Raw genomic sequence first — 12,566 nt, 5'->3', positions numbered from 1 at the left:
TACACACACTCCCATCAACACTCCATCATGCCCACCTTCTGCCTAGCCTATTACTTCACTTCAACACTAACTTCATTCTGGCTATTATACCATGAGTAAACATTCCCTCTGGACAAATGCCTAAGCAAACATCCATTCTCTCCCTCCTCCCAGAAGTTAAATTTCACTATGTATAAAGGTTTTTTTCCCTCTCACTTTCTCTTATTCCTCCCTTCTGCGCTTACTGTTCCTCCCCATGCCCCTTCCCCTCATGAATCTTTCCTTCTTCTACCTCCATTCTCTTCATTTCCCACAACTTCCCTGCACCTTTGCCCTCACCGCATCAAGGGCCCTGCTGCACATGGGATGTGGCTTCACCTGGTGAAGGAGCCAATTTTTTTTAAAAAATGTATTATCAATGAAATTTCTCTCATTTTGCTAGGGAACAGTAAACATTTTATCTCAGTCTGGCACTTCTGAACCAGTAGTTTAATGATGGGACTGTTAGTGGTTCAGATAACTAAAAATTTATAAAAAGGGTTTTCAGACACAGTTGGAACCAGGTGCCCCAGTTATTGGGTTGGAATCTTTCTCCACTTCTTGATTTTATTACTTTCGGTGGTGACTTTCTTCTCATACACATTCTCCCCATGTGGGACTAGATGATCAGTAGCAGCTTCAAGCTTGTATTTTGTCAGCCTAGCAACAAACTATTGATTCTTGGGCCTGGCTTTCAAGAGCAGATTGGGTGACATGTCTGTCCCTAAAATCATCATGATGAGTCTGGTCACTCCGGGGTTATATGACCACTCGCAGAAGGCGCAGAGTGAGGATGGGAACCTAGTGTAGAAGAGTTGGTTCCCATTTTTTTGTTTGTTTGTTTGTTTTAAAAAACACTGTTACCAAATAAAAGAGAATGGATGGTTATAGGCAAAAGCAGCAAAAGAACATTATAATTTATTAAACTCAAGCATCGTTTTAATTTTACTGTGTTTCTTAAGTCAAGTGAACTCAGTCATTCAACAAATATTATTAGATACAACTATGTGCCAGGCAGTTTGCTAGGCAATAGGATACAAAGATAAATCCACTAGTCTCTGCCTTCTGTGAATTTAGCTTATGTGAGGAGAGGGAGAGGCAGACACTTTTTATAATAGTCTATGAAGCAATTGGGCTTCCTGGGTGTCTCAGTGGTAAAGAATATGCCTGTCATTGCAGGAGCTGCAGGAAACGTGGGTTCAATCCTTGGGTCGGGAAGATCCCCTAGAGAAGGAAATGGCAACCCACTCCAGCATTCTTGCTTGAAAAATCCCATGGACAGAGGAGCCTGGGGGACTACAGTTCAGAGGGTCGAAAAGAGTTGGACACAAGTGAGAACAGCATGGCGTTAGCTATTAAGCAGGTGAAACATTCCTAGACTGTGTTAAAGAAGCACAGGGTCACATCAAAAGAGCACAGTTCCACCAGGCCATGCAAGAGTCAGTCTTCCTCTGGAGTGTGATATATAGTTCCCGGCATATTTTCAGGAAGGACTTTGAAGGTCATGACATCACTAAGCCTCGTGGATACAGGAAGATACAATTTTGCCAGGAGAAGAAAAACAGGACTGGTTCAAAGCAAAGTTCTGAAACTGTCTGAGTGGCGAGCCCACATTGCACAGTGGAAAGACTTTGAGACTGGCAGATGGTGGTTTGAAACCTAACTTTGTCCTTTTCAAGCTCTGTTATCTTGGGAAATCAGGTATTTCCCAAAATATGGGTAAAGAATCACAAATATGGATAAAGACTCACTCTAGATATTCTTCAGGACAATTCAAGTGATGTAGGAGACAATTTTGCTTGATGCTCCAACCAAGCAATAAATAGTGAAAAAGTTATTCTCTTAATAATTTATTTAGATCTTTCTGAATATATCAAGGAGAAAGTCTATATTGGGTTCTGACTTTCTTGTTGTTCATTCGCTAAGTTGTGTCCGACTCTCTGACCCCATGGACTACAGCACTAGGTTTCCCTGTCCTTCACCATCTCCCAGAGTTTGCTCAAACTCATGTCCAGTGAGTCAGTGATGCCATCCAACCATTTCATCCTCTGTCGCCCCCTTCTCCTCCTGTCCTCGGTCTTACCCAGTATCAGGGTCTTTTCCTGTGAGTTGGCTCTTCCCATCAGGTGGCCAAAGTATTGGAGCTTCAGCATCAGTCCTTCCAATGAATATTCAGGGTTGCTTTTCTTTAGGATTGACTGGTTTGATCTCCTTACTGTTCAAGGGACACTCAAGAGAGTCTTCTCCAACACCACAGTTTGAAAACATCAGTTCTTCAGCACTCAGCCTTCATGTCCAGCTGTCACATTCATACATAACTACTGGAAAAACTACTGCTTTGACTTTATGGACTTTTGTTGGCAAAGTGATGTCTCTGCTTTTTAACATGCTCTCTAGGTTTGTGGTAGCTCTTCTTCCAAGGAGCAAGAGTCTTTTATTTCATGGCTGCAGTCACCGTCCACAGTGATTTTGGAGCCAAAGAAAATAAAATCTGTCACTGTTTCCACTTTTCCCCCATCTGTTTGCCTTGAAGTGATGGGACTGGATGCCATGATTTTAGTTTTTTGAATGTTGAGTTTTAAGCCAGTTTTTTCACTCTCCTCTTTTGCCCTCATCAAGAGGCTCTTTAGTTCCTCTTAGCTTTCTATCATTAGAGTGGTACCATCCACATATCTGAGGTTGTTGATATTTCTCCTAGCAATCTTGACTTTAGCTTGGGATTCTTCCAGCCTGGGATTTCACATGATGTACCCTGCATATAAATTAAATAAGCAGGGTGACAATATACAGCCTTGATGTACTCCCTTCCCAATTTGGAACCAATCCATTGTCCCAAGTCTGGTTCTAACAGTTGCTTCTTGACTTGCATATAGGTTTATCAGGAGGCAGGTAAGGTGGTCTGCTTTCTAACATTGGCTGTTTTCATTTTTTAACAAGAGGAGAGTAGCCCTTAAGCTCAGAATTAGAATTTAATAACCATTTTGTTTTCAATGTATTTGTTTTGAAGATTATCTCCTATTAATTGCAATCTATATACTGGTTTTGCATTTATGGGAGTGGTACAAGTTTTTCCTTAAAAAATAAGGTGAGTAAATTTAAATAAACATATTTTAGGACTTTCCTGGTGATCTAGTACTTAAGACTTGGTGCCATGGTAGGAGGCATGGGTTCGATCCCTAGTCGGAGAGCTAGGATCCTGCATGCTGGGCAGCATGGCCAAACAATTAAATTAAATAAAAAATAAGTAAAAATATTTTAAAAATTTAGGAAGGTGGTATCCATTTAGTCAAAAATTATTGTGATGGTTTTCTGAGAGTGAATTATGTGAAGTGTGGAAGCACTAGGCCAGCTGTTTAGCCCCAGGATGCCTCAGTTCCTCATTTATAAGCTAAAGATAACAGTTACTTGCCTGGTTGTTGACATGATATGTGCTAAGAATAAACCAAACCACCAATATTATTTGGAGAAGAAAATGATGATCTTGATTATCTTTCTTCATTAATGTAGACAAACTGGGAAAGAAAATAAAGATGGTTTGTGAATTATTTTTAAAGAATTATTGATGCTATTCAAATGGCAACCAGGTTCTATTTCTTTTTTTTATGATAATATTTTTTCATGATTAATAAAAGAAAAAATGATATATGGGAAGTTCTTAACATAAGGTCAGGTCCCAATGAACATTTACTATAAACTTGTGTTTAGTATTTCAGCTTCCCCTTTTTTTTCCTTCCGCTACCTCCTTCCAGATTCTCAACTATCTTCTTTCTTTCTTATCTCCTATGAAAATAAGAAGAAATCTGATAGTGTCACTTAAATACATACATATATACATATGTGTGCATGTGTGTTTAATTAAAAAAATTATTTTTGGCCACTCTGGGTCTTTGTCACTTTGCTCAGACTTTCCCTATCTAGTTGTAGCAAGTTAAGGCTACTTTTTGTTATGCTGTGTGAGCTTCTCATTGCAGTGGCTTCTCTAATTGCAGAGCATGGGCTCTAGGCATGTGGGCTTCAGTAGTTGTGGCTCCTGGGCTCTGGAACACCGACTTAGTAGTTATGGTGCACGGGCTTGGTAGTTGTTCCAAGGCATGTGGAATCTTCTCAGACCAGGGATCAAACCTGCATTGGCAGGCAGGTTCTTATCTATTGCACAATGAGTGAAGTCCTCACTTAAATATATTTTGATGGATACACAAGAGAATGATTATTTTCCAAAATATTATCTGGACTAGGCATTAGCATTTTAAGGTAGATTTGTTTGTTTGCTAGTTTGATTTTTACTTCTAATTATGAAAGGATTTCCTCTTCCTCATTAAACCAATTTCAAGCTTCTGCAAGCAGATAGGAAGAGAAGGAGCCCCCTAGGAAACACTATATCAATATATAAGAGCAACTCTTAAGATAAACATGATACGGTCCTTTGTTTGAATTCAGAACTTCCTTACAGAGTCCTTCTAGAAAGAACAAAATAGTAATCGGCTTTACTTTTGCCAACTGGAGTCTGTTCCTAAATGGAGCTAAATGACCTCCATTATCTTCATCTAGGAGCTGGTCTTGCCTCAGTGCAAGTCCACTAGACAGATACTCTTCCTCAAAAATCACCCTGGACTCCTCCCCAAGAGAGCCAGACTTCCCCCACCCTTCCTTCCTCCACCCAATAGGAGTCCTCTCCTTTCTATTCCAGTGCATTCTGGCACCATTTTGACAAATAGTTATTAGTGTTTCTCCAAGTGCTATTTCTTCCTTCTCTGATATAAAAGGCTAAACCGCTGCCTTGTATATTCTACTACTACATTGCTCCAGAGGGAAGCCACGGGGAACGGCTTTGATTTGCGGCCAGCCATGGAAACTGTTAGTGATGCAGTTCATTATAACAGTCATGGACACTTAAGTGTGTCCTGATAGAGTGGGTTTAGGTTCAGACATGGGATCAAAGGATGACACACCTAAATAGTTTTGATCAACGTGGTTAGTCAAAATCTACAGGAATTGATTTTGGCTTATTGAGGATTATCCAGGAAAAAAATTAAACTTTTCTGTTTTAGTATTCTACAGGAGGATATTGTTGTTATTGTTAACAGAGAGGTTCCACATGCATATCTCTTTTGGTCCTTTTTATTTCAGTCTCTTCAATCGAGGACATTTTATTATGTATCAGTACATTGACTTAAAATGAAGTTCAAACTCATTACCACGGCCCATCAGGCCCAGGAGACCTTCACTCTTGTTTGTTTTATCATTTCATCTTATAGTACTTGATTTCTTTCTCACACAGGCTTCTCTTCTGTTCTGCAACTGATCAAATTGTTTTCCACTTTAGGGCTTTGCACCTTCAGTTCCTTCTGCTGGAAAGACACTTCCTCAGCTCTTTGCATAGCTGGTTCTTTCTCATCATTTTGGTCACAAGTAAAGGTTACGTCCGCAGAGACTTTCCTGACCCTCAACCACTATATTCAAAGAAAGTTTCCACTTCTTACTTTGGCTCTTATCAGACCAGATCCTCATCTAAACCGCAGAACACACCACAGTTCTCAGTTCACAGTTCTCCATTCTCCATTCTCAGTTCTCTCAAGGACCAGGTATAACTTGTGCCATTCCCCTGTATAGGAGAGAGATCAATTCATTATATACAATGGATGCCTAGGGTATTAGGGTTCAATTCCCTAAGGCCTAATTTATCACATCATCTGGTTTATTTCCCTCACAGCATTCACCATACCCTGTAATTATTTGGCATACCATTTGTTTAATGATTTATTGTCTGTTACCTTACTTTTCATATTCTTAATGATTACCTTATTCTTCCTATTCTTTTTTTTTTTTTTTAACTCTTCCTATTCTTACTGAGATGGGAATACCAGACCACATTACCTCACTCCTGAGAAACCTGTATGCAGGACAAGAAGCAACAGTTAGAACTGGACATGGAACAACGGACTGGTTCAAAATTGGGAAAAGAGTATGTCAAGGCTGTATATTGTCACCCTGCTTATTTAACTTATATGTAGAGTATATCATGTGAAATGCCTGCCTGGATGAAGCCCAAGGTAGAATTGAGATTGCTGGGAGAAATATCAACAACCTCAGATAAACAACCTTTCAACCACTTTAATGGCAGAAAGTGAAGAAGAATTAAAGAGTCTCTTGATGAAGGTGAAAGAGGAGAGTGAAAAAGTTGGCTTAAAACTCAATATTCAAGAAACAAAGATCATGGCATCCAATCCTATCACTTCATGGCAAATAGATGGGGACAATGTGGAAACAGTGTCAGATTTTATTTTCTTTGGCTCCACAATCACTGTGGATGGTGACTACAGCCACAAAATTAATAGACGCTTGCTCCTAGAAAGAATAGCTATAACAAACCTAGACAGTGTATTAAAAAAGAGAGACATCACTTTGTCAACAAAGGTCCTTATAGTCAAAGCTATGGTTTTACCAGTAGTCATGTACAGACATGAGAGTTGGACTATAAAGAAGGATGTGCTCTGAAGAATTGATTGTTTCAAACTGTGGTACTGGAGAAGACTCTTGAGAGTCCCTTGGCAGCACGGAGATCAAACCAGTTAATACTAAATGAAATCAACCCTGAATATCCATTGGAAGGACTGGTGCTGAAGCTGAAGTTCCAATACTTTGGCCACCTGATGCGAAGAGCCAACTCATTGGAAAAGACCATGATGCTGGGAAAGATTGAGGGCAAGAAGAGAAGGGGGCAACAGGGGATGAGATGGTTGGATGGCATCACTGACTCCATGGACATCAGTTTGAGCAAACTCCAGGAGATAGTGAAGGACAGGGAAGCTTGGCATGCTACAGTTCATGGGGTTGCAAAGAGTTGGACAGGACTTAGCAACTGAACAACAACCTTTCTCTAAAATGTGGACATGAGGATAGGGAGTTTATTGGTTGTCTTTGTTAGGCTGAATGGAAAACATCTAGCATAATGCCTGTTGCACTGCAAATGTTGTGTTGTAAATTATTGTTGATGAGTTATTGTTTTGCATTTGATGATTAGAATCTTTACAATGCCCTAGGGCAGTGCTTCTTAGCCTTTAGGGTACTCACTAAACTCAACGTTCAGAAAACTAAGATCATGGCATCTGCTCCCATCACTTCATGGCAAATAGATGGGGAAACAGTGGAAAACAGTGACAGATTTTATTTTTTGGGGGACCAAAATCACTGCAGTTGGTGACTGCAGCCATGAAATTAGAAAAATACTTGCTCCTTGGAAGAAAAGTTATGACTAACCTAGACAATATATTAAAAAGCATACACATTACTTTACCAACAAGGTCTGTCTAGTCAAAGCTATGGTTTTTCCAGTAGTCATGTATGGATGTGAGAGTTGGACTATAAAGAAAGCTGAGCGCTGAAGAACTGATGCTTTTGAACTGTGGTGTTGGAGAAGGCTCTCGTGAGTCCCTTGATCCAACAAGATCCTTGCAAGGAGATCCAACCAGTCCATCCTAAAGGAAATCAGTCCTGAATATTCATTGGAAGGACTGATGCTGATTCTGAAACTCTACTACTTTGGCCACTTGATGTGAAGAACTGACTCATTGGAAAAGACACTGTTGCTGGGCAAGATTGAAGGCAGGAGGAGAAGAGGACGACAGAGGATGAAATGGTTGGATGGCATCACCAACTCATTGGACATGAGTTTGAGTAAACTCCGGGAGTTGGTGATGGACAGAGAGGCCTGGAATGCTGCAGTCCATGGGGTCACAAAGAGTTGGACACAACTGAGCAACTGAACTGAACTGAACTCACTAAACCTCCAGAGGTTTTAGATTCAGTTATCAGATCATTCCGAAACTGACTCAGGTAAAAGAAACAGGTTCCAGGTGAGTTGGGTGTACATTTAGACATCCAAAGTTGTTTTCTTTTTAAAATGAAGTGCTTCATTTTAATTTCATCTTGATTTTGTATAGCATACTTAAAAAAAACACTTTATTGGAGTATAATTGGTTTACAGTGTTGTGTTAGCTTCAGGTATACGGCAAAGTGAGACAGTTATAGGTATATCGACTCTTTTTCAGATTATTTTCCCATGTAGACCATTACAGAGTATTGAGTAGAGTTCCCTGTCCTATACAGTAGGTCCTTATTAGTTATCTACCTTATGTGTAGTAGTGTCTGTATTGTCAATCCCAATCTGTCAATTTATCCCTCCCCCTTCATGTGGCATACTGGATTCTGTCCAAAAACCAGTAGAAAAGCACATCCCCAAAACTCAAACAAAACTGTGGTTAGCTGAATAGGAACAGTATCTTCAAAAATAAAGCCAGGGGATTTGTGATGTTAATTACTTATTATTGAGAGAAGAAAAGTTACTGTTTTACAGGCAAATGACACATTTGCTAAGTTTTGTCAAAATCCAAGATATTGATATGTTAGACAGTTTTCTGCCCACAGTGTGCACATGCATCAAAAAGCAAAGATGGAAAACCGTATGGTAGTTCTTCCCAAAATGAAGCATAGAATTATCATGTGACCCAGTCATTCCATTTCTGGGCATATTCACAAAGGAACTGAATGAAGGGATTCAAACAGATAGTTGTACACCCACATCCACAGCACCATTGTTCATAATGGCTGAAAGGTAGAAGCAAATGTTGGATGGAAAACATCCATTGACAGATGAATGTACAAATAAAATGTGGTATATACATACAAGGGAATATTATTCCACCTTAAAAAGGAAGGAAATTCTGACATATGCTATGGCATGGATGAAACTTGAGGACCTATACAAAGTGAAATAAGTCGATCACAAAAGACAAACACTGGGAATTCCCTGTCAGTCCAATGGTTAGGACTCTGGGCTTTCACTGCCAAAGACCTGGGTTCAGTCCCTGGTGTGGCAAAAACAAACAAAAACTCAAAAGATAAACACTGTATGATTCCACTTACAACAGGTACCTGGAGCAGTCAGATTAATAGAGACAGAAGGCAGAATGGTGGTAGCCAGGAGATGAGGAGAGAGAGGAAGGAAGGGTTGGTGTTTGATGAATACAGTTTCAGTTTGGGAAGATGAAAAGTTCTAGAGATGGATGTAGGTGATGTAATGTGAATGTACTTAAAGCCACAGAACCATACACTTAAAAATGTTTAAAATGGTAGACTTTATGTTACATATCAATAACCTCAGATATGCAGATGATACCACCCTTATGGCAGAAAGTGAAGAACTAAAGAGCCTCTTGATGAAAGTGAGAGGACAGTGAAAAAGTTGGCTTAAAGCTCAACATTCAGAAAACTAAGATCATGGCATTCGGTCCCATCATTTCATGGCAAATAGATGGGGAAACAGTGGCTGACTTTATTTTTCTGGGCTCCAAAATCACTGCAGATGGTGATTGCAGCCATGAAATTAAAAGACGTTTACTCCTGGAAGGAAAGTTATGACCAACCTAGACAGCATATTAAAAAGCAGAGACATCACTTTGTCAACAAAGGTCCGTCTAGTCAAGGCTATGGTTTTTCCAGTGGTCATGTATGGATTTGAAAGTTGGGCTATAAAGAAAACTGAGCACCGAAGAATTGATGCTTTTGAACTGTGGTGTTGGAGAAGACTCTTCAGAGTCCCTTGGACTGCAAGGAGATCCAACGAGTCCATCCTAAAGGAGATCAGTCCTGGGTGTTCATTGGAAGGACTGATGTTGAAGCTGAAACTCCAATACTTTGGCCACCTCATGCGAAGAGCTGACTCATTTGAAAAGATCCTGATGCTGGGAAAGATTGAGGACAGGAGGAGAAGGGGATGACAAAGGATGAGATGGTTGGATGGCATCACCGACTCGATGGATATGGGTTTGGGTGGACTCCGGGAGTTGGTGATGGACAGGGAGGCCTGGCATGCTGCGGTTCGTGGGGTCGCAAAGAGTCGGACATGACTGCGCGAATGAACTGAACTGACTGATGTTACATATATTTTAACAAGCACACACAAGTAATAGAAAGGAGAAACAATATCTGATGAGAATTTTGAAATACAGATCTTCCTCCAGTTACAGTGGGATGTCCAGACAAACCCATGGTAATTTGAAAATATCCTAAGTCCAAAATGCATTTAATACAACTAACATACACAACATTAGAGCCTGACTTACCTTTAACGTGCTCAGAACACTCACATTAATCTACTCCATGGACTGTAGCCCGCCAGGCACCTCTGTCCATGGGATTTTCCAGGCAAGAATACTGGAGTGGGTTGCCATTTTCTTCTGCAGGGTATCTTCCCAACCCAGGAAATGGAGCCGGGTCTCCTGCACTGCAGGCAGATTTTTCACTGACCCACCAGGGAAGCCTACGTTAACCTACAGTTGGGCAAAATCGTCTAACACAAAGCCTATTTTACAATAATGTATTGGATAATGGCACCCCACTCCAGTACTCTTGCCTGGAAAATTCCATGGTCGGAGGAGCCTGGTAGGCTGCAGTCCATGGGGTCGCTAATGGCTGAGCAACTTCCCTTTCATTTTTCACTTTCACACATTGGAGAAGGAAATGGCAGCCCACTCCAGTGTTCTTGCCTGGAGAATCCCAGGGATGGGGTCGCACAGAGTCGGACACGACTGAAGTGACTTAGCAGTAGCAGTAGCATTGGATATCTCATGTAATTTATTGAATAGTGTATTTTGAAAGTGAAACCCAGAATTGTTTATGAGTACAGAATGGTTGAAAGCCTATTGGTGGTTTGCCCTCCTTATCCTGTGGTTGACTGGGAGCAGGCTTACTGTCGCTCTCAGCATCAGGAGTGTCCTACAGCAAATCGCCTGCCCAGGAAAGGGTTGAAATTGAAAATCCTACTGAAGTTTCTACTGAATGCCTACCGTTTTCTCATCATCCTAAAGTGGAAAAATCTTAAGTCCAACAATTTTAAGTGGGGACCATCTGTAGAGGTTTATCTGTTATGTGTTCACAGTGATAGACTTGTTTCATCTTCTTGAGCATCTCCCAGATAGATCCCAGGAACCAAGCACAGAAATTCAAGCAAGAAGCCAAGCAGTGTGACTTTATGGCCATTAACACACAAAGAACATCCTGTAAGGATTCACGAACGAGTTAAAAGCGTGCTCTCAGCCCTGCCTAGTTCTGGCATTCTGTCATTCCTTACTCTCAAATTCTTGACGAAATCCTGAGAGAAGTTCCTCAGAAAAAAACAGGCCGAAGTGAACGGCAAGCATTTTGTGACGTGATAAAAGGATCTACCTCGGAGCAACATAGAGGACCGCACCGTAGTCAGGAATTTAATGGGCCTTCTCTAAATGGAACTCACCCCCCGCCCAGGTTGGATGGGGAGTGTAGTGGGTGAGGGATCAGCAAAGGAGGAAAGGAACTTTCGACCAGAGAGAGCTGCACGTAGAACTGAACGCGCCACGGGGAGGTGACACTCGAGCTGCCCCAGCTGGGTCGGCGCCGCGCGGCCGGCTGCCTCAGTTTCCCGGGGTAGAGGTTCTGGAGCGTCACCCCCTCTGACGTCACGGGGCGGGCCGTCTGGGGGCTAGAGCGCGGGGCTGGCCCTGAGGGGGTGGGCGCGCCGGGACGAAGCGTGGCGCCCCCCGGCCGCGCGGTCGGGGCGAGGCGGAAGCCTAGGCTGGAGGCGGGGCCGCGGCGCTGAGTCACGCGGGATTGACCCGCCCGCTGCCTGCAGAGGCGGAGGTGACAGCGGGCCTGGGACGTGCGGCCGTAGCTGCCCGCTGCGCCGAGGGACCGCCGGGCAGCGGAGAGCAGGTCAGGGGCCGGGCGAGGCCGGGTTGGGCGGTTCGGTCTTTAGGGGCGGCGGGCGGAGGGGACCCGGGCCCCGAGGGACGCGCCGGGATGCTGGGCCTGCGCCGCCCCTGCCCGGCCGCGGCCGTTACCCCTGCCGGGAGCCTCCGACAGGCAGCGGGGCGCCGGGCCCTCGTTGGAGCCCTCCGGTCCAGGTCGGTCGAGCCCTAGGAGGCGCTGGGGACTCGAAGAAGCCAGGTGGCCGGCAGTCCGAGGGGTGCAGACGTGGGCGTTTTAAATTGTGTCAGGCAAGCCCAGGGATCTTTGCACTGCACCGCCCTGCCACTCCGGCAATGAGGCGATATTTGTAAACTCTGGGAAAAAAATCCAGCGTTATTTTACAGATGAAGAAATTCTTTTGGTTCACACAGCGTCACTTTCAGTCGGAGTAGGACGTGATTTTGTGTCAGGGAGGCAGAGAAGGACGGTTTCCGAAACGAGAGTAAGACCTGTTTGGCTAGAGATGCAAGTTTGCTTCTGGTGGAATTTCGTACACCTGCTTTCCTGACGCAGGTACTGGTGTCCACCAGGCATCAATTTCTCAAGGCATCTAACCTTAAAAAGGATGTCCATGCTGTCAGTTGAATAAAGGAATACTGGGCTTACAAACAGGTCAGGTCTGCTGCAAGTTAGGTGCTGTGGAAAATGGTTGGTGTATACAGTTAAATTTTAAGTGAAAGAACTCCACTTTACATGCAATCTTTCTATCCTTTATTGTCTGTCTCATTTATATAGTAATGAAGGATACTCACAAATTATTCTGTAGT

The 12,566-nt window shown here is 42.7% G+C and overlaps 1 protein-coding gene across 1 annotated transcript in view; it reads left to right on the top strand.

The window, feature by feature from the left end:
• Positions 1-11,665: 11,665 nt before the first annotated feature.
• Positions 11,666-12,566, top strand: part of DNMBP (dynamin binding protein) — a 114,263-nt gene continuing 113,362 nt past the window's right edge. The window contains exon 1 of the mRNA XM_061162374.1: positions 11,666-11,763. The gene's annotated coding sequence lies outside the window, so the exon portion shown is untranslated. The remainder of the gene's footprint in view (positions 11,764-12,566) is intronic.

The sequence above is a fragment of the Dama dama genome, chromosome 15, assembly GCF_033118175.1.
Source record: "Dama dama isolate Ldn47 chromosome 15, ASM3311817v1, whole genome shotgun sequence".
In the NCBI taxonomy this organism is placed as follows: Eukaryota; Metazoa; Chordata; class Mammalia; order Artiodactyla; family Cervidae; genus Dama; species Dama dama.
This window is presented reverse-complemented; position numbering and strand designations above follow the sequence as displayed.